The following is a 26,621-nucleotide window of genomic DNA, read 5'->3' as shown; positions in this document are numbered from 1 at the left end:
CATAATTATTGAAAGTCATAATGTAATGATTGTCATATTATCATTAGTCATAATTCTGAAACCGTTAACTTTTCAGGATTTTCCTCAGGTTATCCTATAGATAGGTTAGGTTAGGTTTGTTTTATGGCAATCCTGAAAAGTTACGCGTTTCTGAGAAAAATCAAATTATGACTAACGAAAATGTGGACAAACAATACATTATGACTTAAAACTAAATGGGAAACAATAGAGACCCAAAAAAAGGTTTAATTACTGGATTATAGCACCTAAAGTAATTTCAAAATTAGCAATTAAACTCTTTTTTTGCGTTTCTCTTGACCATGAGTGTAGGTGTTTCTGTTTAACGGTCTGTCTTTGTTTGGTTGCCTGTCGTAAATTGGTCTAATTTTTTGTCTTTAGGAATACGAACCGCTTACCACGGTGTAAAATAGCGTAGTTGAATTTTATTCCTAGAAATATTCTCGATGCACCAACTAAATTGATACGATCGTCAATGTAACTATAGTTATCCCAATACAAATTGCATCTCAGAATAGCCGGCGTTTGCGAGTAGCGAACGCGTGAGCTGTATACATCACCGATGAAGCGCGACTAGATATAATGTCGATTGTTAGGGGTGAACATGGTGAGGTATCGATATCGAAAAATATTAGTATATAAAAATACCCAAAAATACGCACGAAGCGTTTCGCTTCCACATTTTTTATGCGAACTGCCAAGGAGTGGAACGCCTTACCCGAGTCTGTGTTTCCGCATGAGTACAATCTGGGGCTCTTCAAGGCAAGAGTTAATGGGTATCTCATAGGTAAGCGTGCTCCACCGTAGACCGCATCATCACTTACCATCAGGTGGGATCGTGGTCAAACGCCTCATTAAAAAAATATCGATTTGATGTCATTAGGATGAAAAACTGATGAAAACAGCTCATAATAAAACAGAAAGATGAGAAAACTTTCTAAGCATATCAAAATGGTTGGGAAGAGTTACTAAGTAAAAACAGAAGGGAGAAAATGAATACAGACTAATAATTAAAATGGCGAAATAATCAACTGCAACTGATGATAAATGTATCACTTTAACTTAAAGTGCTTAGATAGCTTTTTAGCGATAAGACCGCCATTACAAGTATTACCAAGATTTTTTTTATTTGCTTTGTATTTTTACATATAAAATGTAATGTTATTAGTGTAATAAAGAATATTCACTTACATACTCATACATACAGCGAACGTGAGCTGTATCCTACATCACCGATGGAGTGCGAGCGCGAATTTAGATATAACTAGCGACCCGCCCCGGCTTTCCACGGGTACACAGGTAGCAAAGTTACGTCGCTGACGTCATAATGACGTGTAAATGCTACCTGGGTAGTAACACAAACTAGATGCAATGTAATCCCTTTAATTGAAAGATATGTGTAAGACTTACGTCGCTAAGCTTATTTTTCGTAGGCGACGATAAAGTGAGCCATGGTAAAGGATAACGCTAGGAAATATCGATACGTTTTTCCTACCGAACACTCCCATCCCTTAAACTTGTCAATGGGTTCGTTTTGTCCCACCTCGGTAATGATCCATCATTAGCCACCTTTATTGACTCCAAAAATACCTGTTTGATGATAGTATCGGCCGTTTGATTTATGCCATAGACTGTACTTTGAAACTATTGTTTCAGTCTGCAAGATTAGAATCGTACGAAGGAAAAGTCACCTTATTTTGATTGGCTAAGGTAGCTATTGGTTTGGAAAGGTTGTGAGATAGGATCACGTACCCGATCAAATGTCAGTATTAAAGAATTAATTAATATTTATAGATAATACATTTATACATTACGTAATCTGCAAGTGCAAAGTAAGGCGAGATATATATATACATGAAATATCGGACCTTTGATATTTTTTTACTAGTTAGAGTTTGGTGAATGACAATATATATATTATATATTGGTTATATTTGGTGTAACTAACCGTTATGGGCCAGTGTTGACTTAAATAAATAAATTGAAATTGAATTGAATATCGTCAGAAAACCTGTGTAGGTACACACAGGTTGGAAAAAAATTATGGGTCCTGTAGGGCTAAGATGGTCGCCTTTCTATCATTTGTCACCATTCTTGTCACGTTCTAACAAAGTATTAAAAGTGCGAAAGCGACGCATGACATGACAGGTGATAAAAATGCGACCATGATATCCGTGCAGGAGGGAAAGTGCCTTAAAACCTTAAGTTAGCTCATTTTACTTAAAGGAAACATTCTTTTATTTTTAAAAAGAAACAACACCGCATTAACAGTATTTTCTTTTTTTTTTTCAATTTCGCTAAATATTCGATTTTATGGATATTTTGTACGAAAGACGTGTAAGACCTAATGTTTCTTGGAGAAATGTTATCATTAACATTAACTGTATCGACTAGTAGAATAAAATAGTAAGTTTATTGTTTTGGAATTTTTAGTCGGTTCGATTCCCGGGCCAGACAAGCGAATTAAAAAAAACTGAATGCAGTTTTTTTTTTTTTTTAATAACTAACAACGTGTGTTTCCAACACTAATGTATTCAATGTCAACAAATAACAACTGTTAAATTTTTGTAGTTTTGATCTTATATTTTATAATCGTTTCTAATAAGGAGTAAACTCCAGTCATGCGTCGGAGCTGACACACAGACACTTTTTCTTCTGAAATAACATAATATCCATACTAATATTATAAATGCGAAAGTCTGTCTGTCTGTCTGTCTTTAGAGATACGTTGAGTCCCTGAGAAGGACATAGGATAGTTTTTATCCCGAAAAATCATCCCTTCAGAAAGTAAAAAGCGGGGTGGAATTGAGATAATTAATGAAGTGCCTGCTAATTTGTGTGCATAATGTGCTCAAATTGAATGATTGCTATAAGACTATCTCCAGGCGCTATTCTTACTTTAGCTGGGGTTACTAAGTCCACGCAGACGAAGTCGCGGGTAAAAGCTAGTATAACAATGAACAGAAAAAACCAACTAAAGAAGTTATGAAAGGGTACAACTTCCATACAACCTCAAAAAAATACAAAGCTTAATTTTATAATTACAAAATCATGTAACACTTAGTGTACAAAAACAAGTACTTAGTTAAAACTTAAGAATGCTATGTCTCACGGTTAGAAAACACCACACATAATATATTGAGGCTTAACCCTTCGTATGTCAAAAAAAAATCGTTTATTTCAGACGTACGTCCATCGGATTCAGTATCATTATTCATCATCATCATCATCATGTCAGCCGATAGACGTCCACTGCTGGACATAGGCCTCCCCCAAGGCTCGCCACTCCGACCGATCCTGTGCCGCTCGCATCCACCGAATTCCCGCGACCTTCACCAGGTCGTCGCTCCATCTCATTGGAGGCCTACCGGCAGTTCGTCTTCCGGTACGCGGACGTATCATTATTACTAAACTTAAAATTATGAAATTGCCTTCGGTTACCGCGATAGTTACTCATGAAATAAAACTATGAAAACGGATTATATCGCGTATATTGAATACTCCCACCCGTTGACCACGAACGCTGTAAAGGGTTCGAAACGTCGGGATGTATTATAAATTCAATATACGCGATATAATCCGTTTTCATAGTTTCATTTCATTAAAATTATGAATTTAAAAATCCATTGTTTAATTCATTAGGTTCAAATTCGTTCGCACTGATCAGTGCTTAGACATACGATGATAAGTCTATTGATCAGTAATTCAAATATTTATTAAAGAGTTGTTAATTCATTTTAGTTGAGTTTGAATTGTATTAGAAATCAATTAAAACAACATTAGGTCCAGAGCAGGGGCAGTCAATCCGGACAATGCATCGATCGGCTATTATCTCTAATCGCTCCCGCGGTGGACGGCTGCCCTATTCTGAAGGGTGCTGTTAAATTGTGAGGTGGGTAATAATAATACGGATATGGATAATTTAATTGATTTTTTAAACTAGTTTTTTTTAAAGAAGATTAATTTGTAGTAAATCGTGGCATTACACACGTGGCGTAACAAATAGTGTCTTCTCATTTACTTATAATTTTACAATATATCGTTAATCATTCTTCACCACACCAACTTTTAAAGGCTCTCTTTATTCTTTAAACTGTTGAAAAAGTTGCATTTTATCCACAAGAGTGGCAAAGTAATAAAATGCAAGTTTGAGTTGTTTCCTCGTGTTGGCTCGTGGAATTGAGTTTTAAGTGATGATCTTGAATAGCATCCAATTTTATTTGTAATATTTTACATTTAATATATTCCACGCGTTGGTGTAATCAAAAAACCGGCCAAGTGCGAGTCGGACTCGCGCACCGAGGGTTCCGTACTTTTTAGTATTTGTTGTTATAGCGGCAACAGAAATACATCAATTGTGAAAATTTCAACTGTCTAGCTATCACGGTTCATGAGACAGCCTGGTGACAGACAGACAGACGGACAGACGGGCAGACGGACAGACGGACAGCGAAGTCTTAGTAATAGGGTCCCGTTTTTACCCCTTGGGTACGGAACCCTAGAAATAGTGTTTCACTCTGTAGCAAAGTTTGTTTAACCCTTGAAACGCTTGTAACATTTCACTTTTCGAACCACACGCTGTGGTTCGAAAACCGTGGTTTAATTTTGGGAAGCTTGCTAAAGTATCAATACAAAATGTTAAACAAAAAAATCGCCCTCTTGTAAAACAATAAACTATTGTACGTACAAAAACAAAAAAAAACCCTCTATATGCCAATAAAGAACCATTTTAGGTTAAAAATGCCTTATATCATTGTGGAAAAGAGCGGATACTTTCAAACTACTGGATTTATTTCTATCAAATTAGCTAAAAACTACTACAAGAAAACACGTTTTCACTTAAAAAACTGCATCGAAATCGGTCAATCCGTTGGAGAGCTACGATGCCACAGACAGACAGACATTGGCGTCAAACATATAACACCCCTCTCTTTTTTTTAGAGATCCCTGAAAGGGATAAGTTCGCCTTTGTAAAATGATGTGTGTTTTTTCCTGTTTTATGTTTTTTTTGTACAATAAAGAATTTTACTACTATTTAAGTACTAAGGTGCGTTGGGATAAGATTGAACGGGTTTTTCATGAGTAAGACAAAAAAAAATTTTTTTTCTTCTTTCTGTGCATGTTTTCTATAATGTTTTTTGTGAAATTTAAGTGGATTGTGTTTTTTTTGTTTTGTCTCTTGTGCAATGTTTTTTTTTTCTGGTATTGGTATTGGCAATAAAACTTTTTTTTTATGTTAAAAAAATCGTCCGTATGCCGAAGCATTACGGGTGACTGTTCATCTTACCCCACATGAAAAACCTTTTCAATCTTACCCCAACGCACTTTACTACTTTATGCGTCGGCGGTTTAAATTTGGTGATTGTACAGAATTGGTGCCCGTGGTTTAATCCACCTGGCGGTAACCGGATTGCGGCGTGATTGGTCGCGCGCGAGATTACGCCGGTAAGCTTATTGCGTATCAAAACATGATACAATGGATGCAGTCATACACGCTTCGGGGAGCTGATTCCTGGCGCTCATTTCACCAACTTCACTATAAAGTTTAAAATAAATAAATTAAATGTATAATAATGTGGAAATAATTGTCAATTGTCAATCGCTCTCGCAGACTTCCAAGATACAGGCTCATGTAAACAAACTTTATGATAATAAACTATTTGTATTTGTATTTTGTATTTGTAAATAGAATAAAATAGAATAGTTTTTATTCGTAGACACAGACAATCGACATAAAAAAGAACATAGTGAAAATAAAGTGTCATGAAATGGCCCCATCTCAGCATGTTGCTGGCGACTTTCAGCGCTGATCTTCCAATGAGACCATCAAGTGAGAAATAATCACGGAAGGTAACAGAAAAAAGAAAGAAAAATAAAAAAAACATAAAATAAGCCGAAAAATAAATTACATACAGATTACACAAACTAATACAAAAAAGATATACAACATGACGACATAAGTACATGACACTAAGTTTAAGTAGAAAATTGCACGGATCAGCTCTTTCATTCATCCATTCATTCATAAATGACAGCTAATGTTGTTTTTAAATAGCTTAAGCTTAGCTTAAAAGTTTTTAATTAAATGATATTGTTAATTATTCATAATTATGACTTCCGCCGCGATTCGGGAAACGAATTAGAGATTCACTAAATATGAAATAGTAAAGAAATGTGACGTTCCACGGCAAAAGGTACGGCGTTCATAATAGCGTAAGCCCCAACCGCCATAAAGGTACCTTTATCTGTGGGACGTCACATATCTTTACTATTTCATATCTAGTAAATCTCTAATTCATTTTTTTTAATACCACGACGGTGGCAAACAAGCATACGACCCGCCTGATGGTAAGCAGTCACCGTAGCCTATAGACGCCTGCAACACCAGAGATATTACATGCGCGTTGCCGACCCTTTAAAAACCTGTACACTCCTTTATTGAAGAACCTTCATTTCCCGAATCGCGCCGTTCAATTGTTTAATTTGTTATATTGTTTATCTGAATGATCTTAAATAAATCAAATCAAATTTTTATCTACTTGGAGTATCTAGAGCCCTAACAGATACCTAGGTGTCCACTGTAGAGCATGATTTCTAAACTTATGACCGTAAGCTGTAATATATTTGGTCCGTCCGTCCATCCGTCACGCCGTAGGTGAGCGGGGGCCAAATATTATTAATGGAAGGGGTGAATAATTACAGAACAGATGAAATGCAAAGGGTTATATTTAACGGTGAACTTACTTACTTTTGGCCTGCGGCTTTGCACGCGTTACATGGGGACAATACCATTTAAAGGTACTCTTTTTAGGGTTCCGTACCCAACGGGTAAAAACAGGACCCTATTACTAAGACTCCGCTGTCTGTCTGTCTGTCCGTTTGTCACCAGGCTGTATCTCATGAACCATGATAGCTAGAAGTTGAATGTTTCACAGATGATGTATTTCTGTTGCCGCTATAACAACAAATACTAAAAACAGAATAAAATCAATATTTAAGGGGGGCTCCCATACAATAAACGTGACTTTTTTGCCGTTTATTGCGTAATGGTACGGAACCCTTCGTGCGCGAGTCCAGTCATACAGACAGACTGACAGACAGACAGACGGACAGAGGAGTCTTAGTAATAGGGTCCCGTTTTTACCCTTTGGGTACGGAAACCTAAAAAGTATGACCCGTAAAAATTTAGAGATTTAGAAAGAAGCACCACCCTACCTTGCACCTTGCATCCTACGTCATTCATATTCCATACCACTCATAACCTCATCTATTACAAACAATAGAAAATTCACCAAAACTACTTAAAAATCGAACACGAACAATTAAACATCTTGTATCTACTTCACTCATAATTACCATTCACTCAAAATCGATCCATTCGATCCCTCATTCGTTCACTTATTATTACTACCCCAGGCAATAGGGGCCCAACTATTCTTGTAACCACATTAAAATACCGTTTGTTTCAGTCTTATAGACTTTTAAATAGGGTTGAGAATGGTTTAAAAGAGGTGTATAAGGGTTTAAGGTATTGTTCCACTTGAACATTTTAATTTGAACCCACGTAGGTGATATTTATTTTATTTGGCAAATAAAACGGTGCCCGCGGCGTAACGGTCATCGTTATGAGATTTTTTATTTATTTACCGGGATTATAGAGTAATAAAGGTGAATGTAAATAATGTGGCAGATGCGGATTATTAAAACGATCGGGTTATGTTTTAAATGGTGAATTCGTTAAATTGAGACCCGAATAGATTGTTTCATAGAAAACATATGTACAGTCAAGGGCATATATATATATATATATATATATATATTATATATATACATTCCCAAAGTTTCAAAAATATGTGTACGCTCGTAAGAGTGTAGCTCGTGAGAGGTGTAAACCTTAGACAATAAAGTCGTGTTCACATATTTTTGAGCCATTTGTCTGTATGGATATTTTTGCCTTCGACTGTAAGTAAGTACTATGTAAGCTAGTAGGTGAGTGATACAACCTTAAAATGTAAAATATTTATAATAAGTACGGAAGGAAAAGGCATTTATTTACAAAAATGATAAAACAGTACTTTACAGTAAGGATATAAAAACTTAGATACTTAAACAATAAACATATTACAAACTAAATTAAATGATAATACTAAAAATAAGAATAAAGTGAAAATAAACTTAAAAATACTCACGTAAAAGGACATACGTTAACATTACGTATATTAAAATAATTTTATACAAACCCAAATTTTGATAAATAGTTTTTTATGCATACTCAAATTCGAGATATTACATGTTTGCCTTTCAAGGCAAATAAAAGCCTAAACTGCTTTAGCAGGTGAACAAATTCTAAGCTTGGTTATGGTTATAAGCAACATATTTCCTAATCTTAAAAAGCATACACGCTGGAATCACGAAATTGCCATAATTTATCTCGTATAAATACTTCTTAGAAATAATATTTTTCAAACTAAAATAAATATTTTTGTAATCATTCATTTTTCTCTATCGGTCTCATATATTTTGTTGTTTTATTTCACCGCAAAATTAATCACAAAATATCTCAGCAGCGTGAGAATACCACTCATTTCCTAACGCGCGTCGCATCTCCCAGAACGTGCTAAAAGTACCGCTACTCGCCGCTAGGGGCGCTGGCGACATGTAAACAAAGCGCTCGAACCAATAATATGTTACGCTTCCAATAATTTCATAGAGAATTTAATCCTGTATTTTTGTTTCACATTTTTTGAGTAAATGGAATTTGGTAATAGCTATAATAATAGTATTACATTGTGTGAGTAGATTTACACTTTTTAGTCTTAAAGGTTCAATCTGAATCACTTATATTATCAATAGATTTAATTAATTATATGATATGATATTGCTTACCTATTCTTATATTGTAATGCATTGTACTATAATTTGACGACCATTACGAGATACCTAAGTATAACTAGCCATATTGACATCTTTTTCGTAACCATGCTAATATTGACATCGTATATTTATTTCCCAACATTTATTTGACTTTGTGATGAATTTTTATCTGTATTGACATTTGTATATAATAAGTGACGATCATAATATATATTCGTATAGATTAAGTTAAAATAATTTATAATGTAATTTAATATTATGAAATAAATAAATCTAAATCTAAATCTAATCTAAATCTTATATATTATTAGCGAAATAATTGATGAAATTCAATTTTTACAGTACCTACTTTAACTAATTTTGATATTTATTTTATATTTTTGTTAATTATAACACGACGTTATAATATTATAACACATTATATTATATGCAAAACATTTCTTCCGGTGACGGAAGTGAATTTATTTATTTTTATTTTATTTCCAAATATGCAAGTTTACAGTTCTGAACCAAAGCACTTACATACTTCAATGAATCATATATTATTATTAAATAAGTGTATACAGTTTAGCTTTACTAGATTAGTTTTAATTTTATAATATAGATAGAGGTGTAATTATATAATAATTATTAAATTATATTAAATCATGCATGTCAAACTATAATTTAAATCTTTATTCTTAAACTATTAATTGTACTCAGTCATAGGTAACTTCTCCAGTTACATAGTTAAAGTAGACTATAGTAGACTGAAGTAGATTATATGGGCATCTCTCAAGATTTTTAACTATACATTTTCCTATAGATACATAGGTATTTCGGCTTTATTTGTCTCACGGTGAAGGAAACATCAACGCAATTAGACCCGAGATTTGATTAAGATGGATCGAGCGGATATCATTATTCATCGAGATAATTATTTAATTAATATCGTAACTTGAACACGGAGATTTTAAGGTGTATGTTTAACTATAAATAACTAAATCTTATCTTTCGGGGGCCCTTGCGAATACACTTCGACCCCGAAATAACTAAAACTTATTATAGAAAAGTTTTGCTTTTAGAACGTCACTCATGATGATCATGGATGAAAGCGAGCCAATTGAAACCACAGTGTAAAAAGATAAAATAATTTAACAGTCTTGAATTATTCACGGTTAGTTTCACTAGACTTATATCGACCGAGATATGGTCCGTGGTAATCCCGGTCCATAATGTCCATGTACATATAAGTCTAAACTAATTTAAATCATTACACCTTAACTTATAAAACAAAGTCCTCCTCCGTGTCTGTTTGTGTGTAGGTATGTATGTTCGCGATAAACTCGAAAACTACTGAACGGAATTTCATGCGGTTTTCGCCTTTCCCTTACAGCACAGACTGATACGATAATGCCTTGGACTGAAAAATTCTAGCTTTGACCATATTCACGTTTGCCGCTTCAGAACGATATCGATCGATCGTGTATTTGATTATTATTCGCTTTGAATGCGGTCTGGCTATATTTTGGGGTCAGTAACCTGTGGAGTGAGGGTCAAGCAAGGACGTGCTCGTGACGGCCGGGAGGACAAAATGTAGGTAGCTATAAAATCCTTTAATTTGTGGTTTTATATAATATTGAAATTGAAATTGAAATATTTATTGCAGACCGTGGTCCATAGTGTGTTAGTATAGGTACATTTAATATTTACATGTAGGTAACATAGGTAATTAAATTATGGTTAGTTATTACATAGGACACAAAACAAAACAATTACAAAAAAATATTAAAGTTACACAACATAATATTACATCCTAGACTGGGTAGGCGCTCTAACATGAAGCTCCATGCAGTGCTTCTGAAAAGGACAATATTACATCCCTTTTTAATTAAGAAACATTGTTATTTTATATAATAATAAGAAGATCAGTGTACAGAAAGAAACTAAGGTATTTATTTGAGCGTAAAGTTATAAAGCACGATCGTGCGTGTCAGGACGGAGTTCGTCAATTTTTATTGTTTTTGCGAATTCATATTTTATTTATTTTCGCCTAATTATTGGCGGAAATTATGTTTCTGTATGTAATTAACTTCCTTGAATCCGACTTTGATGATTAGATACGTCGCAACTCAAAAAAATATGATCATGAGACCAGTTCAGAAAAAAGTGACGATGAAATTCAGACTGACCCCGAGTCCGATCCGACATAGTTCTGTAAGGTCGGTCTTTTAAACGTTTTTTAACGTTTCGTCGTGTTGGAGGACGACAATGGCGTTAACCTATTAGAACTCTCATGCCGTGACGACTTCTTTACACCATCCGATCTGAAGAATTTCTGGTGTGGTCGGCCTTTTAACCTATTAAGCCTTTCTTGATCAAAATAGAAAACGCTGCACTGTTTATTATGTAGGTTACGGCAGCGATGGCGTCAACTACCGTGCGGAGACGATCTCCTCACATCGTGCGATCCGAGAAATTCATAAATAATCTGTGCGTACATGTTGAGTGTTTACGAAATTACACATCGTTTGCATAATGACAAATTTGTACATTAGAAACAAGAAACACATTTGCCTTACCACCGCGCGTAATCGTCATGCGTTCCTCACATAATCGATAACACACGACACATTTGCCTTGATATTTGCATAGAGTAACTTACGGAGTTATATCTATTTTTGATATTTGTAATGTTGGTGAGTTTTGTTTCTCATTTATAAAAAGGCCATATTTGTTTCTAGTTTCGTGATCCTCTTTACATCAACTACAAAACCCCGTACCTTATAAACGGCCCCGCGAATACCCACGTACCTTAATCAACCCCGGCAGGGGTGGAATCAATTAATTAATATTTCTCGCAAGCTTAATAAACGCTAAGATTTCGGGAAGGGGCTGTGATTGATTTGTCATCGTAATGTAGTAATTACTGGGTTATCTTTCTTAGCTTTTATTTTCGGGGTGATAAGGTTGGTTTTCGCTTGAAGTTTAGGTACCTGGTTTTGATTCTGTGGTGTTTGAGTTGTTTAAGATAAATTCGCTGTAAATGATAATGTTTTGTATTTTCTAAATATTTCACGTGGTTTTTAAAGCATGTAGTAATTACGTTAAGTTTTTGTAATATAAATCTACTTAACAATAATTCTACCAAATATACCTAATGTTATTGTAATGAAAGACTGTCGAAGGTTGGTAGATAAAAAAATAGATAAATTTAAAAGTGGAAAAAATACTGCCTTGGGTGAGACTTGAACTCACGGCCTCTGGATCGATACTCCAGCGCTCTGCCAACTGCCAAAAATTCATTTATTTTTTGTTAAAAATTAATTTAGAATGGGTAGCACATCGTAACTGGTGAATTTCCAATATGACTTGGAACTCCGGTGGCCGTTTAAGAAGTGTAACACTCTTACGGTAGATGTCGCTAGGGTCCCCTAGACCCATATAGTGGGAAGATTTGCTGACTATGGATGAGGTCTTGGTGGCTCAGTTGGCAGAGCGCTGGAGTATCGATCCAGAGGCCGTGAGTTCAAGTCTCACCCAAGGCAGTAATTTTTCCACTTTTAAATTTATTCTAAGCTTAATAGCATCGATCGCAGACGTTTCTGCTTGTTAAAAATTAATTTAAAAAAATAGATGTTACGTGAAAATCTGATAATAAATTTGTGAATAAGCAGAATACCAATATTAATGCATGATTATATTGAGTATAGTTTTAATGAAAAGAGCAGTAAAAACACCGAATAGTATTATCAGTTTCATGTGAAGCTAATAGGTACAAAAATATTTACCAAAACCATTCATATGCTCACAATACCGATTGATAGCAAAAAAGTTGTCGTTGAAATATTTTCGCAATTCGAGTGCCGCCTTGTTAATTGGTACCAATTACCAATTATCATAATACTTAAATTGTTTTATGTATATATTCTCTTAAATAAATAACCTCGCTTCCCACCTGTTAAAAAAAGATGCCTAAGCCAAGCAAATATGGATCATATCCCATTGACTTAAGTAAAAAGAACAAGCAGTGAATGACATGTCTAACAAATTAATAGTTAGGTGTCTACATAAAGTGGTAAATGATTTGTCTTCAAATTAACCGTTTATTTTAAACGACCGTGAAGCCGTTAGGATTATGAAACGTTCTCTAAAATAGTTTTTTTTTTTTTAATTTTTACAACAATTATAACAGTGGGTAAACAATGACAAACTTAAAGGGGCCCACTGACTATCAGTCCGCCGGACGATATCGGCCTGTCAGTTAGAACAAAAATTTTACAGTTCCGAACAACTGACAGGCCGATATCGTACGGCGGACTGATAGTCTGTGGGCCCCTTAACACGTCTGTGGACGGTAAGTGACGTCATGTGTGATAAGCCAAAAAGAAACAAAACTACGCAACTGCTGCTATGTCCGCGAAAGATAATGACATCTTAGCAAAGATAGATATAACTCCGTAATAGATGGATACAGTCTAAGGAAAAAACGTGCCTCGAAAATCACGAAAATTTGATTCTCGATCAGAGGGCGCTACTAGCTTTGGCCTACTGTCGTATAGATGGCGTTGACGGTTTCGTTTGTTATTTAACAATTTTAACGCATATTAGTGAAAGAACATGGGTTAAAATCATAAAAATAATTAATGCAAATAAAAAAAAAACATTTATCCATATTTAAATACATTCTATCGTATTTTTATAAATATTCATTTTCAGTTTTAAAGTGTGTCGATAGATGGCAGTGAATTTACAGTGGTTACAAAATTTACTATGACAGTACCGCTCTATCTTATTATATCCTTTTTGATTTTAGCAAGAAGTCATTATCTATTTGTGACGTTTTCAACCAAAAGGTACCACATTGTCGCTTGTCGATAAGGTTGATTTCTATTTGAAGCTATGTGGAAATAGCGCCTTACTGACAAGCGACAATAAGTACCCTTTTGGTTGAAAATGGCACATTTATTTAGTCAAAATACTGCAATGAACCTAGTTTTAGACAGTAGGTATAATTTAACTACTTTTTGCCATAGGCATCGATGAGATGTTATAAAAGCAAAAAGAAAAATAAGTGTGACATAATGACATTTACAGCACATATGGTGCTACTTTACCGCACTAGTGCGATAATTAGCACATTACGTAACTATGTTGAAAATTTAAAGGGCCATATGTACTGTAAAACGTTGTACAATACATGTGCGAATAGGTAATTCGCAACTCGCGTCGACTTAAAACACTCCCTTCGGTCGTGTTTTAAAATTTATTGGCACTCGTTGCGAATTTTCTATTTTTTGCACTTGTATCGTAATGTACTATTGTCGCACTTAAACTATCGTGAGACATATTTCAAAATATTTATCAGTACGGTTTTTACTCACTATTATTTTTAGTCGCTTTTGGCGACATGTTTCGGATTCTTTGCGTCAGGCAGTTGCTACGCTCTCCAAAGGACAAGGACCCGCTGGGGAGCCCGGGGGTATACGAGATACCTTGCGATTGTGGTAGGGCGTATGTCGGTGAGACCGGAAGGAATGTCTCCACTAGGTTGTCGGAACACATACGCAGCGTAAAGAACATGGACACCAGGAACTCAGCTGTGGCAGAGCATGCGAACGATATAGGCGCGTCCCATTTCATTCGTTTCGATAAAGCGAGATTACTGGTACGGGAGAAATGTTTTGTGCCGCGTAAGATTCGCGAGGCGATTGAAATTTCACGCCGCCCTAATTTCAATCGGGACGGAGGCTGGATGTTGCCACCTGCATGGAAGCCTATAATACCTAGGGTCAAGCGGCAAGTGTGTTGTGACGATCGCGGGGACATAGTGAGTGCAGTGTGCTTAACTTCGTTCGATACAGCCGCCCTACCAGACCTTCACTTGACGACTCCATCTGCGGACTGCCCCGCGCCCCCCGCCCCCGCCCCATCAGCGCGTGCGCAACGAGCGACGAGGCGGGCGGCGCGGGCAGTGCACGACGAACAACCGCCGCGGACACTCGTGCCTGAGGATGGATTCCCAAAGAATCCGAAACATGTCGCCAAAAGCGACTAAAAATAATAGTGAGTAAAAACCGTACTGATAAATATGTACTATTGTGTAAAAGTAGCAAAATCTTGAAGTGCGTAATTTTTAGTAGCAGACGATAATTTATTATTTATGTATACTAAACAGTTTTATTACTTAAATACTGACAGGCAACGCACAGTCTTAAACGTTAAAAGGACTGATATTTATACCTTACACGTATTCACACTTTGTAGAACATAACTAAAAGCTTTTTTGAAGATTGTTTAAATGCGGACAATGTCAAAGATTTCTGGTATTATAATCCACACTGTGTTCATCCTCACAGCCTCACACCCTAGAACCTAAATGGTCGCGTACTGTGGTTTAAGAGGAATTTCCTCCCGCGGACGCTTCGGCTGTGGAATGAGCTCCCTGCCGAGGTTTTCCCGAGGGGCTACAGTATGGGGTTTTTAAAGGTTCGGCAACGCGCGTGTAATATCCCTGGTGTTGCAGGCGTCTATGGGCTACGGTAACTGCTTACCATCAGGCGGGCCGTATGCTTGATTGCCACCGACGTGGTATAAAAAAAACACTATTATATTATAAATGCGAGTCTGTCTGTCTATCGGTCTGTCTGTGTGATACCTCTTCACGCTTAAATCGCTGAACCGATTTAGTTGAAATTTGGCATAGATATAGTTTGAGTCCCGGGGAAGGACATAGGATAGTTTTTATGTCGGAAATCATCCCTAAAGAGAGTGAAAAGGGGGGTAAAATTGAGAGATTTAATGAATTGCCTGATAATTGATGTCAAGCAATTAGGCGTATGCTCAAACTGATTGCTATTACACTTTATCCAGGCGCTAAACTTACTCTAGCTGACTGATTCCACGCAGACGAAGTCGCGGGCAAAAGCTAGTATTATATTATTTGTAGAAAGATAACGGTAAGTTAAAGCTTAAAGCCTACTTCACGTCAAGCACCTGACAATGACAGGCGTAGACATTGTCTTAAAGAGCTTTCAGAACTTTGTGAAAGGTGTTGCCTGAGTGAGCACGGGTTTAATCCTTGTTATTTAATTTATAGTTAATTATGAAATAAAACTATGAAAACGGATTATATCGAGTATGTTGTCCTGTCACCCGTTCACCACGAACGCTGTAAAGGGTTATATACGCGATATAATCCGTTTTCATAGTTTTATTTCATGAGTAACTATCGCGGTAACCGAAGACAATTTGACTAACTTAGCGGTTTCACTCACGTTTTTTCCCGCTACCTCTACTCACTCAGGCACTGTTAGTGCTTAAAAATGGAGACTAGGCTCTCCGAAATATGTCGCGCGAGTGACTAAAAATACGTGAGTGTAACCGCTAAGTTAGTTAAGTTAATATGTCTCACGATAGTTTAAATTCGAAGACAATGCATGGACAATCATCAATGCATCTTTGTCCTTAAACTGCGTCCGGACCCGGATATGTCCTTAAACTACGTCCAAAATAGAGGAATGGGCACTGTGAATGACATCTCGCTTTGTGTGGTAGGGCACAGGACAGCGGATGTCATTCCAGATCTAGAGCAGAGCCCAACTGGGGAAGTACCTCCACCTTACAGAAAACCGCAACCAAATAACACTAGACCCTACTCATAGTGTTGTGTTCCTGCCGGTGAGTAAGATTGCCAGAGCTCAACGAGGGAGAGGAGTGTTAGGGTCGGCAACGCGCGTGTAATATCTCCAGTGTTGCAGGCGTCCATAGGCTACGGTAACTGCTTACCATCAGGCGGGCCGTATGCTTGATTGCCACCGACGTGGTATAATTTTTTTTATAGTTAATTGTATACAAGGTTTCGATTATTGGTGTTTTTAGAGGCATTCTGTTATTTTATCTTATTTTGTAAAAAGACAACACAAAGTGTAACAAAAAGTATTCGTTTTTAATATTGATTACGTCCGCGCAAATTGCTAAAAATTTTGAACCTCATTTCTGCCCTTTCAGTGGTTGAATTTAGAAAAATCCTATTTCAAGGGAGCTCTACAATATTTTTAAGAATTTAAATAATAATATAAAATTTCGAGAGCTGCTACTCAGTCAGTAAATAAACTTAAAAAAAATACTTACATTAAAATTATTTTATAAACAAAAAATTACAAACACATAAATGAACACCAGCGGCCGTAGCACGGTCTCATTTTTATCACCCGTCACCATGCCTGTCACGTTCTTTCTAACAAGTACGTAAGTGCGAAAGTTACAGGCATAGTGACAGGCGATAAAAATGGAGCCATGCTGACACGGTGACACAGCTGGATTTTTCTAAAAACACGCAGACAGTGTTACCGATGACATTCGTAAACTAAACTACATCTACGCATTTTTCTTTACTTCCCTAACGAAAGATACACCTTACAAACTTACCACGATCAACTAAAATTTGGTAACTCAAAACCAGTCCAAAATACACCTAACAACCTTGAATATAAGGGTGTGAAGTTATTGGAATGAAGGTAAAATTAAGTTGGTAATCGCGACACCGTGATATAAATGCATGCGTCACAGAAAGTCACCTGAGAGTTTTATATTTTTTTGAAATTAGAACACGTCTGTTTGACACAGAGTAAAATAAACGTTCCAATTTTAAACGCTTTGATCATGGAATTTGATTTATTCGGCTAGTTTCCTGCATTTTATTAGTGGCCAGTGAGTGAAAACTGTTAAGGTGGGTGGGTCGTGTTTAAGTGGAAAAAGTTGTAGTTTTCTTGTTAGGAATGTTCTAGTAATAGAAAGTTGGTGGCACATAATGTTTTTCTATATTTGTCAGATTTCAGTGAGTTTTTAGGACTACAATTTTTTTAATTAAAGGAAAAATGTAAAAATATCATCGTGCTAGATTTGAAATTGCGATTATTTGGAACACCGGTCTAATCGCTCTTAACCAACTGATCTACCGAAAGCCTACCAGAAGCGTGCGAATTTTTCCATGCCTTCCTTTGGTTTTGTTATGATTTTTTCCTTAAATTTAAAAATTTGTAGTTTCGGTTGCAGATCTATCTGCTCGAGAAACAATATTTTTTTAGACTACATTGTAAATTATAAAATAGATTGTATCTGTTTAAGATATATACTTTGGTCAATCTTTTCTGCATATTTTGAACTGCGCGCCTTTTTTAGACTACTAAAAATAAACAATCGTTAAATGAAATCACGATGCTTCCCTACTTCAAATACAAAGTGAATTAATTACCTTAAAATAAAGATCTCTCCCTGATTACTCCGTGTACAGATAAGTACCTTTAAGATACAATTTCAAAAACATGGGCCAGTTTCTCAAGCCCCAGTTAAGGCGGAATTAAGTAGCTTAACTAAATTTATAGCGCGACCGCGAGATTTAACTTCTAGTTAGTCTTATCTTGTTCTTTTCCCGGTTCGAGGTTTGGGGCTGTTGCTGATGGCAGTTAAACGAAGTTAAAAGTTTGATTAAATAAATTTTTTCATCCCTACTAAAATTATAAATGCGAAAGTCTTTGTCTGTCCATCTGTGTGTCTGTTACCTCTTTACGCTTAAACCGAATTGGATGAAATTTGGTGTGATATAGTTTCAGATCCGATGATCATAGGATAGGTGGTTATTATCAATCATCATAATCATCATCAATCCACACAGACGAAGTCGCGGGCAGAAGCTAGTCTTTAAAAAAAGCAGAGAAGGGAAACCAAAAAGTGTAACCTAAAGAGACAACTAAACTATGTTGTAGCAAATACGAAAAATACGCGATGTGTTTATTATATTGTAGACAAGTCCAAATCATATTTATATTTTAATGTTAAATCGGAATAATAATCAGTCTGACTAACAACTGAAATACTAATTAATTATGTACATACAACATCTTCAAAGTTCTATATCGGTATCGGTAATAATATGTTACACAACGCCGCAAGAATGAAAAGTAAAAAAGAAAGAAAGAAGGGAAGAAGAGGTGGAAAGAATGAGTGAAAGAAGGCTAACAAAGAGAGTGTATAAGGGAGAGGTAGAAACGGGAGTTGGAAGGGGCAGACCTCGGCGGACTTTCTCTGATCAGATCGGAGAAATTCTGAAGAAAGGCCAGGTCAAGAGCACCCTAAACCGGCGAGCGTGTATGAGGAATGTTATGAAAGTGAAGGAAGCGAAAGAGGTATGTCAGGATCGTAGCAAGTGGAAATCCGTGGTCTCTGCCTACCCCTCCGGGAAATAGGCGTGATTATATGTATGTATGTACAACGCCGCAAGGCCGCAAAAATATCGGACTGGATCTTATTTGTAGAGCCATAAGAGCGTGTCATATATTTTTGCGGCCTTCGAAGAGTTACATATTAATGCAGGTGACTAGCTGTACCCTATGTGAACGGTTTTGGATTACCGTGTGTAAAAAAATCTTAAAATTTAGGATGTTTAATGACACAATCAAGGAAAATCAAGATTTACATGATATATCTATATTTTTTTCTTGGCCTACTTTGGCCATATGTTTTCATGTAGGTATTAAATATTATAATTTTTATTACTTATAGACCCTGAGCATAAGCAGTTTGAAGCTAACAGTCTCTCCAAACTGCTCGCTATTCAACTCGCCCTGCTTCAGTTAAACATCGTTGTACAAACATTCAATTAAAATCCCCGGTTACTGAAGGTGGTTCCACTGGCCTATAACCGAAAAGACATAAGTACAATACATTCAAATATATTTTACGTCTTTTTTATAAATTTCTTTGCGATTCCCTGTTGTAGTAAGGACATAAGTAAATATTTTTAAGAATGAAACAAGGACTTTTGTAGATTTATAGGGCACTGTATCTTAGTTATTCAAAGACGGAGTGGTAAATATTGACTTAGAAGGTAAAAGGTTTTTAGGAAAATCTTTGTCTTGTTAACACTTCGTTAACTTAACAATTCGTTGGTCTCGGGCTCACACGAGATCATTAACCCGGCCTCAGAAGCTGGTCTCGGGCTCATACGAGATCATTAACCCACAGAAGGGACAGGGTCACCTTCCCTGCCCTCCAATGTGGTAATACCTGACCGGCGCGAAAATAAATCGCTTCGAGCAAGATTTTTAGTCGCGACGCGAGCTTTCGGGAGACCGTATAACCGTAACCGGTGGTATTTCGGTTATACGGTTTACATTAATAATTGTAAATGTTATAAGTATTTAATTTCATATCATTTATTGCAGAACCATGGTTACATTAAGGTGTTAACATGTATTAAGTGCATGCATGGTTACCCTGTCAGGGCATAGCAATACAATTCTAATTAAAAACTGATTAGGTACTAAAGTAAATACATAATTAAACATAAAATAGCTTTCAAGTAAAAGCTAGGAATTAATTACAATACAAATAAAGGAACAATACAATATTAAACATTTCAAATAAGTATAGTAGTTATAGTCATAAATCCAGATTCAAGTAAAAATTGTAAGACATAATCATAGTACATGTAAATTGAAATTCATTATTGAATAAATTTATGATAGCTACTGAAGATATAATTCGTAAATAAAAACTTAAAATAAAACGACACACACACACACACACACACACACACACACACACACACACACACACTACTATGCAACTACTACTACTACTTGGCAAACTAGTTAATTCATTATAAATTTATAATGTTAATGTTAACTTTATTTACTTCTCTTAGTATAGATTTAAAAAAAATGTAATTCTGGAAGAGCGAGGTCTCCTGATACAGGTACTTCATACCTAATAGGAGGACTCGACCACTATGTATTTACCAACTAAGATTGAAATGAAATAAATTATTATCTTATCTTATCTTATCTTATCTTATCTTATCTTATCTTATCTTATCTTATCTTATGATAGACCTAATTCATAGGGTTCATAATTTACAAATAATTAATACATTAATCAAAAAAACGAACAAAGGTTCTAATAGTGTGTTCCTGCCGGTGAGTAAGGTTGCCAGAGCTCGAGGGAGGGGAGTGTTGGGGTCGGCAACGCGCATGAAACTCCTCTGGAGTTGCAGGCGTGCATAGGCTATGGAGACTGCTTAACATCAGGCGGGCCGTATGCTTGTTTGCCACCGACGTAGTATAAAAAAAGGTGTAATTTCTAGGTCAAATCATAAATTTGTATCTGTCATAAACTCTTCGAACTTTAATGAAGAATAAACGCTGTAAAAACGCTGTGTTAAATTTATATTTATCATGGATAGTTTTGTTTATCTTTAGTACAACTTAGCACGAAAACATATTTTCTTATTTCATAATTTAAGTCATTATTCGTTCACGTTAAGAATGCAGTAAATACCTACATCATTGTCCGCCGGCCTAGCTAAGCCCTAAGTATGCCTTCAATTGGTCACTGTGAACGCAATGACTTTCTAATTATAGTCTGTCAAGCTGGATATGTCAGTAGTAAAGCAAACTAAAATAATTATGGTATCCCTAGGAAACGAACAAAAAGCAGCAGTGTACATCGAACAACTATAAACTGTGAACAAAACAGCTCCACAGATAAGATAAAAATGACACGCGATTTTCGAACAATTCAAACGTAATGTTGCTAACCCGCGATTTTTCAGCCGCCTTTTTCTACTGACAATATTTGCTTGGCCAAGTATATGAACGATTTGATTGGTTACGGGCGTGGCTAGGCTAGGACAGTGATGATATTACTGCGTTCTAAACGCGAACGAACTATTATATACATAGTGTTGCATTAAATCCGTGGTAAGTCAAGTTGCGGACTCGAAGTCATTCATAAAGCTTAAAGAAGCAACCACACTTAATTTTACGAAGATCCTTCTTAATACAGGGAAGTAATTCGTTGTAACGAAGTGAAACAAGTTATTACCTACACACAGAATGCTCTCGACTCGACTTTCTTGTTAAAAAAACCGGCCAAGTGCGAGTCGGACTCGCTCACCGAGGGTTCCGTACTTTTTAGTATTTGTTGTTATAGCGGCAACAGAAATACATCATCTGTGAAAATTTCAACTGTCTAGCTATCACGGTTCATGAGATACAGCCTGGTGACAGACAGACAGACGGACAGACGGACAGCGGAGTCTTAGTAATAGGGTCCCGTTTTTACCCTTTGGGTACGGAACCCTAAAAAGTAAGTGCAAATGTAAATAATTTTAAACACCTTGCTTGCTTAGCTATTTAGCTACGACGATAGCTACGACCGGTCTGGCCTAGTGCGCCCTGCTTGTGAAGCCGATGGTCCTGGGTTCAAATCCCGGTAAGGGCATTTATTTGTGTGATGAGCTGATGAACGCAGATATTTGTTCTTGAGTTATGGGTGTTTTCTAATAGTATTTATGAATGAATGAATGAAATGAATGAATGAATGAAATCATTTAATCCAGAAAATGTTTCCATATAAGGTTAAAACATTTAAAACGAATTACATAATAATATATGATTAAATTAAATTCAGAGATTTATATATTTAATATTATATATATCGTTGTCTGAGTACCCATAACACAAGCCTCCTTGGGCTTACTGTGGGACTTAGTCAATCTGTGTAAGAATGTCCTACAATATTTATTTATTTATTATTTATTTGTAGCTGTACCTAAAGAAAATATTCAGCATTTTCGATATGCCACATGTCAAAATTTAATCGATCGTAATGTTTGTTTGTATTGTGGCCGTGCGCGTTGGAGGGTCTGCCATCTTGTGGCCGGAATCGGAAACATAAACTGTACATTGACACTTCACGCCAAAGCAGGTGCTGCCCTCTACAGTTCACGTACGTTTTCTTGTGCATTGTAGGTTCTGCCATCTTGTGAGCTACATTAGAAGCTTAATCTTTGTAATTTACACTTCGTGCCAATAAACAGAAAGCCCATGTGCTGCCCCCTACAGTTCATGTACGTTCCCTGCCGTATAAAACAATGGATGGAAAAACAAAAAAAAACCGGCCAAGTGCGAGTTGGACTCGCATACGAAGGGTTCCGTACCATTACGCAAAAAACGGCAATAAATCACATTTGTTGTATGGGAGCCACACGAATATTTATTATATTCTGCTTTTAGTATTTGTATTTTTATTTTATTAGTATTTGTATTTTAGTATTTGTATTTTTATTTTATTAGTATTTGTATTTTAGTATTTGTATTTTTATTTTATTAGTATTTGTATTTTAGTATTTGTATTTTTATTTTATTAGTATTTGTATTTTAGTATTTGTATTTTTATTTTATTAGTATTTGTATTTTAGTATTTGTGTCGTTTAGTATTTGTAGTAATCTTCAATAGCGGCAACAGAAATACATCATCTGTGAAAATTTCAACTCTCTAGCTATCACGGTTCATGAGATACAGCCGGTGACAGAAGGACAGACAGACGGACAGACAGCGGAGTCTTAGTAATAGGGTCCAAGTCAAGTCAAGTTAAGTCAATATATTATTTATTCAAATAGGCCTAGCAACAAGCACTTTTAAATTGTCAAGTCCCGTTTTTACCCTTTGGGTACGGAACCCTAAAAAAAGACTGGTACTAACATAATTTAATATTAAATTTAAAAGTTCTAATGCCTCATTTTCCATCACAGGAGTTTTCAGGTGCCCTATTTTGTTACGCGCTGTTACTTACATTTGTAAAATCTCATTGTTTATTAACAAATACAATAAATTCTAACCCCCATTAAAGTGCACTTTAAAGAAAATGAAATTGCCTCATTTAAAATCAATTTACAGCACTTATGGAACGGTGCTTGTTCGGAATCGAACCCCCGTTGCGGGGCGAGCGGCCGCCTACTGCGCACAGTGGTCAGCGGATAATGGGTACCTTTTGTCTACAACGTCCACCTTTTGACAGCTATTTATATGCGTAAAATAATAAAAATATAAAGGTTTAATTGAGTCGTGAATTGTATTGGAAATACAATAGACATAAGGTTTTTGTGGTGGACAATGCATTATTTTTTAAATGAATTAAATTTTATGAATTGGTCATAACAAAATGGTCTTTGTACGTTCGGATTCGGATGTGGTATGCATTTAAATATAATTATAAGTAAGTGACGGTTTAAAACAAACACATAAAATACCTAATTAAAAGTTATACAATCGATCGTTCAAAATATATCATTGAAACTAACACACTACAGCCACAGCACACACTACACACACACACACACACACACGCACACACAGCTACACTACACACACAGCTACACACACACACACACACACACACACACACACACACACACACATACTACACAGCTACATCAGTACTACTATATAACAGGAATACGAGCCATAAAGTTGCCATCTTTTTTTTTGCCTGACAAATAAGATTCAAGCTTCACGTAATCATATTCCCGAGTCCCTTGTTTATTAATCTTCAACACATACCTTCGCGTTAATAAATAGTTCTAGGGCAGAAAGCCAAGCCTTACGCACCCCCCGCGGTCAGAAATATGGAACCTATCAAACGAAACACAGACAGTATACCGAATGACCAAATTTGTTTATGTACCGCAACACATACGTTTTGCATTTGTACAATTTTTGTAATATATGTTCAGTTGGAGCTATATTTTGGTGCAGTTTTAGGTTCGACGGGAAATATTCTTTATATTTGCAGTTTGGTCTGTAATTTATTTTGTAATGTTACAGAATATTTTATAAATGCGGATATTCGTATTTTGAACAGAATATAATTATTTTTTGAATAAAATTGTGAGGGATCGCTTATAGGTGTGAGTTGTTGCCCAAACACATGCACATCTAGTTTGCAGTTCCTTGAAAAAAAAAATTCTTCACTGTCTGTTTGTGTGTATGTAGATAATTATGTTCGCGATAAACTCGAAAACTGAACAGATTTTCATCCGGTTTTCACCTATCAATAGAGTGATTCTTGAGGAAGGTGTGTAATTTGTTAAGTTTTTGTGTAACCCGTGCGAAGTCGGGGCGAGTCGCTAGTACTTAATATTGCGGAGCGGAGAAGATGTGATAATGCAGGTTTACTAATGTATTGCCAAAAATCGTTTCCCAAAGTATTACTTCCCAAACTATTTTACGCAAATTATCATTTGGCAAAATTTCATTTCGCAAATTTTCATAATCCAACCTTTTTTTTTTTCCGTCAGAAAATGCTTTTACGCATACCCGGGCTTGTAGAGGGAGCCCGGGTTATGCAGGACTTGACGGGTGTATGTTGCCCGTAATACCTGCTAAAAACTGACGTTGGCCGCTTCGCTGGCTTTAGGTGGGAACACGGGTCCACTTGCGTATTCTCCGCGGACCCACCAGCAGCTGACTAGTAATGACTAGAACAATAAAGGGGGGAGAAATCACACTTCCCCCCCGGGCTGACCTAGCAGAAACGCGCTTTGCCGAGCTTCCACGCGCTTCCCGCTCGAGGGGATCAGCTTGGAGCGACGGAAACCCTCCATCTCCGCCGCCCGCTACCCTTATTTAGGGTGGGAGATTTCGGTCGTGCGCAGCGCGCCTCCTCCCTACTCTTCGACGGCGAGTGGAGTCTGCTTCCGCCGCAATCTCCCTTTCGCGCTCATTTTTCTCTTTCTGCGCCACCACTTCCTCGCAGAAGGAGAGCATCGCCTGCCACGCCGTGTCTTGCCTCACCATGGCAGCAATCACTGCCGGCAAGGACAAGTCCGACCCTACTACAGGAATGAGTACGGATCGCTGCGAGCCCCATGCTGGACACACTTCCAGCGTGTGCTGGGCCGTATCTTGTTCCGCTCCGCATTCGTGGCATTCAGGGGTTGGTTCACGACCCACAATTTTCCACAGGAACCGACCAAAGCAGCCGTGCCCCGACAGGATCTGGGTCAGACGGAAGGTCAGGACCCCATGCCGCCTTTCCACCCAATCTTTTAGGACCGGGCGGATGGCTTCTATCGTACGGGAGCCAGCTATTGGCCGCTCTAGACGGCACTCCCAGGTTCCCATCGCGTCATTGAGAAAATCAGCGCGTCGAGCCTCAATCTCAGAGGGAGTAGGCCAATGATCTCGCTCCCAAGCCGCCACTCGCCAGAAGTAAAGTTCCGCCAGAACTTTGGCTTTCAAGTCCCAGGGTAGGGATCCGGCCAAAACGCACGCAGCATCAGTGGATACAGTGCGGTACCCACGCACCGTTCGCAGCGCCATCGCCCTCTGCGATCTCCGCAGATGAGCTGTGCACTGTCTGCCAATGGCATCAGCCCACACGGGTGCGCCATAAAGGGCTATGGAGCGCACAACTCCCGTGTATAAACGGCGGCGTGTATAAACCTAACCTAACCCAACCTAGTACGTCATTTTCATTTCGCAATATGGGGTTGGGAAATGAAATGGTTGCGAAGTAAAAAACTTGCTAAAATTTCATTTGGAACATGAAACTGATGCCATAAGTTTGTTGGGAAGTGAAATTTGGCGAAAAATATTTTGGCTAAACGACGGTATCCCGCTAATGCAACCAATGCTATTTGTTGATTCTCGCACGTCTCCCCTCATCACCGCTCATTTTCATCAGTGGAAAGGCAATCTTAAACTGCTGATAAAATTTGCGTTCATATCATATAATTCTCATGTTTATTCATAAATAAAATAATATGATTGGTCGACTCGGTATGTTACATTACCTACCTACAGTATCTGAATAGTTTAAGAAATTTCCACGTGCCAAGGTGTGACCGTTATCTGTGGGCGTGAAATTCCATGAAATTCAGCCCTTGCCCTTGTGTTTAAATATA

At 36.9% G+C, this 26,621-nt stretch overlaps 1 long non-coding RNA gene across 1 annotated transcript in view; it reads left to right on the top strand.

Annotated features, from left to right (window-relative positions):
• Positions 1–672: 672 nt before the first annotated feature.
• LOC134743440 (uncharacterized) overlaps positions 673–26,621 on the top strand; it is a 208,481-nt gene continuing 182,532 nt past the window's right edge. The window contains exon 1 of the long non-coding RNA XR_010128012.1: positions 673–848. This is a non-coding gene — a long non-coding RNA (uncharacterized LOC134743440). The remainder of the gene's footprint in view (positions 849–26,621) is intronic.

The sequence above is a fragment of the Cydia strobilella genome, chromosome 8 (assembly GCF_947568885.1).
Source record: "Cydia strobilella chromosome 8, ilCydStro3.1, whole genome shotgun sequence".
NCBI classification, from domain to species: Eukaryota; Metazoa; Arthropoda; class Insecta; order Lepidoptera; family Tortricidae; genus Cydia; species Cydia strobilella.
The sequence above is the reverse complement of the archived record's forward strand: the minus strand, read 5'-3'. Positions and strand labels throughout refer to the sequence as shown.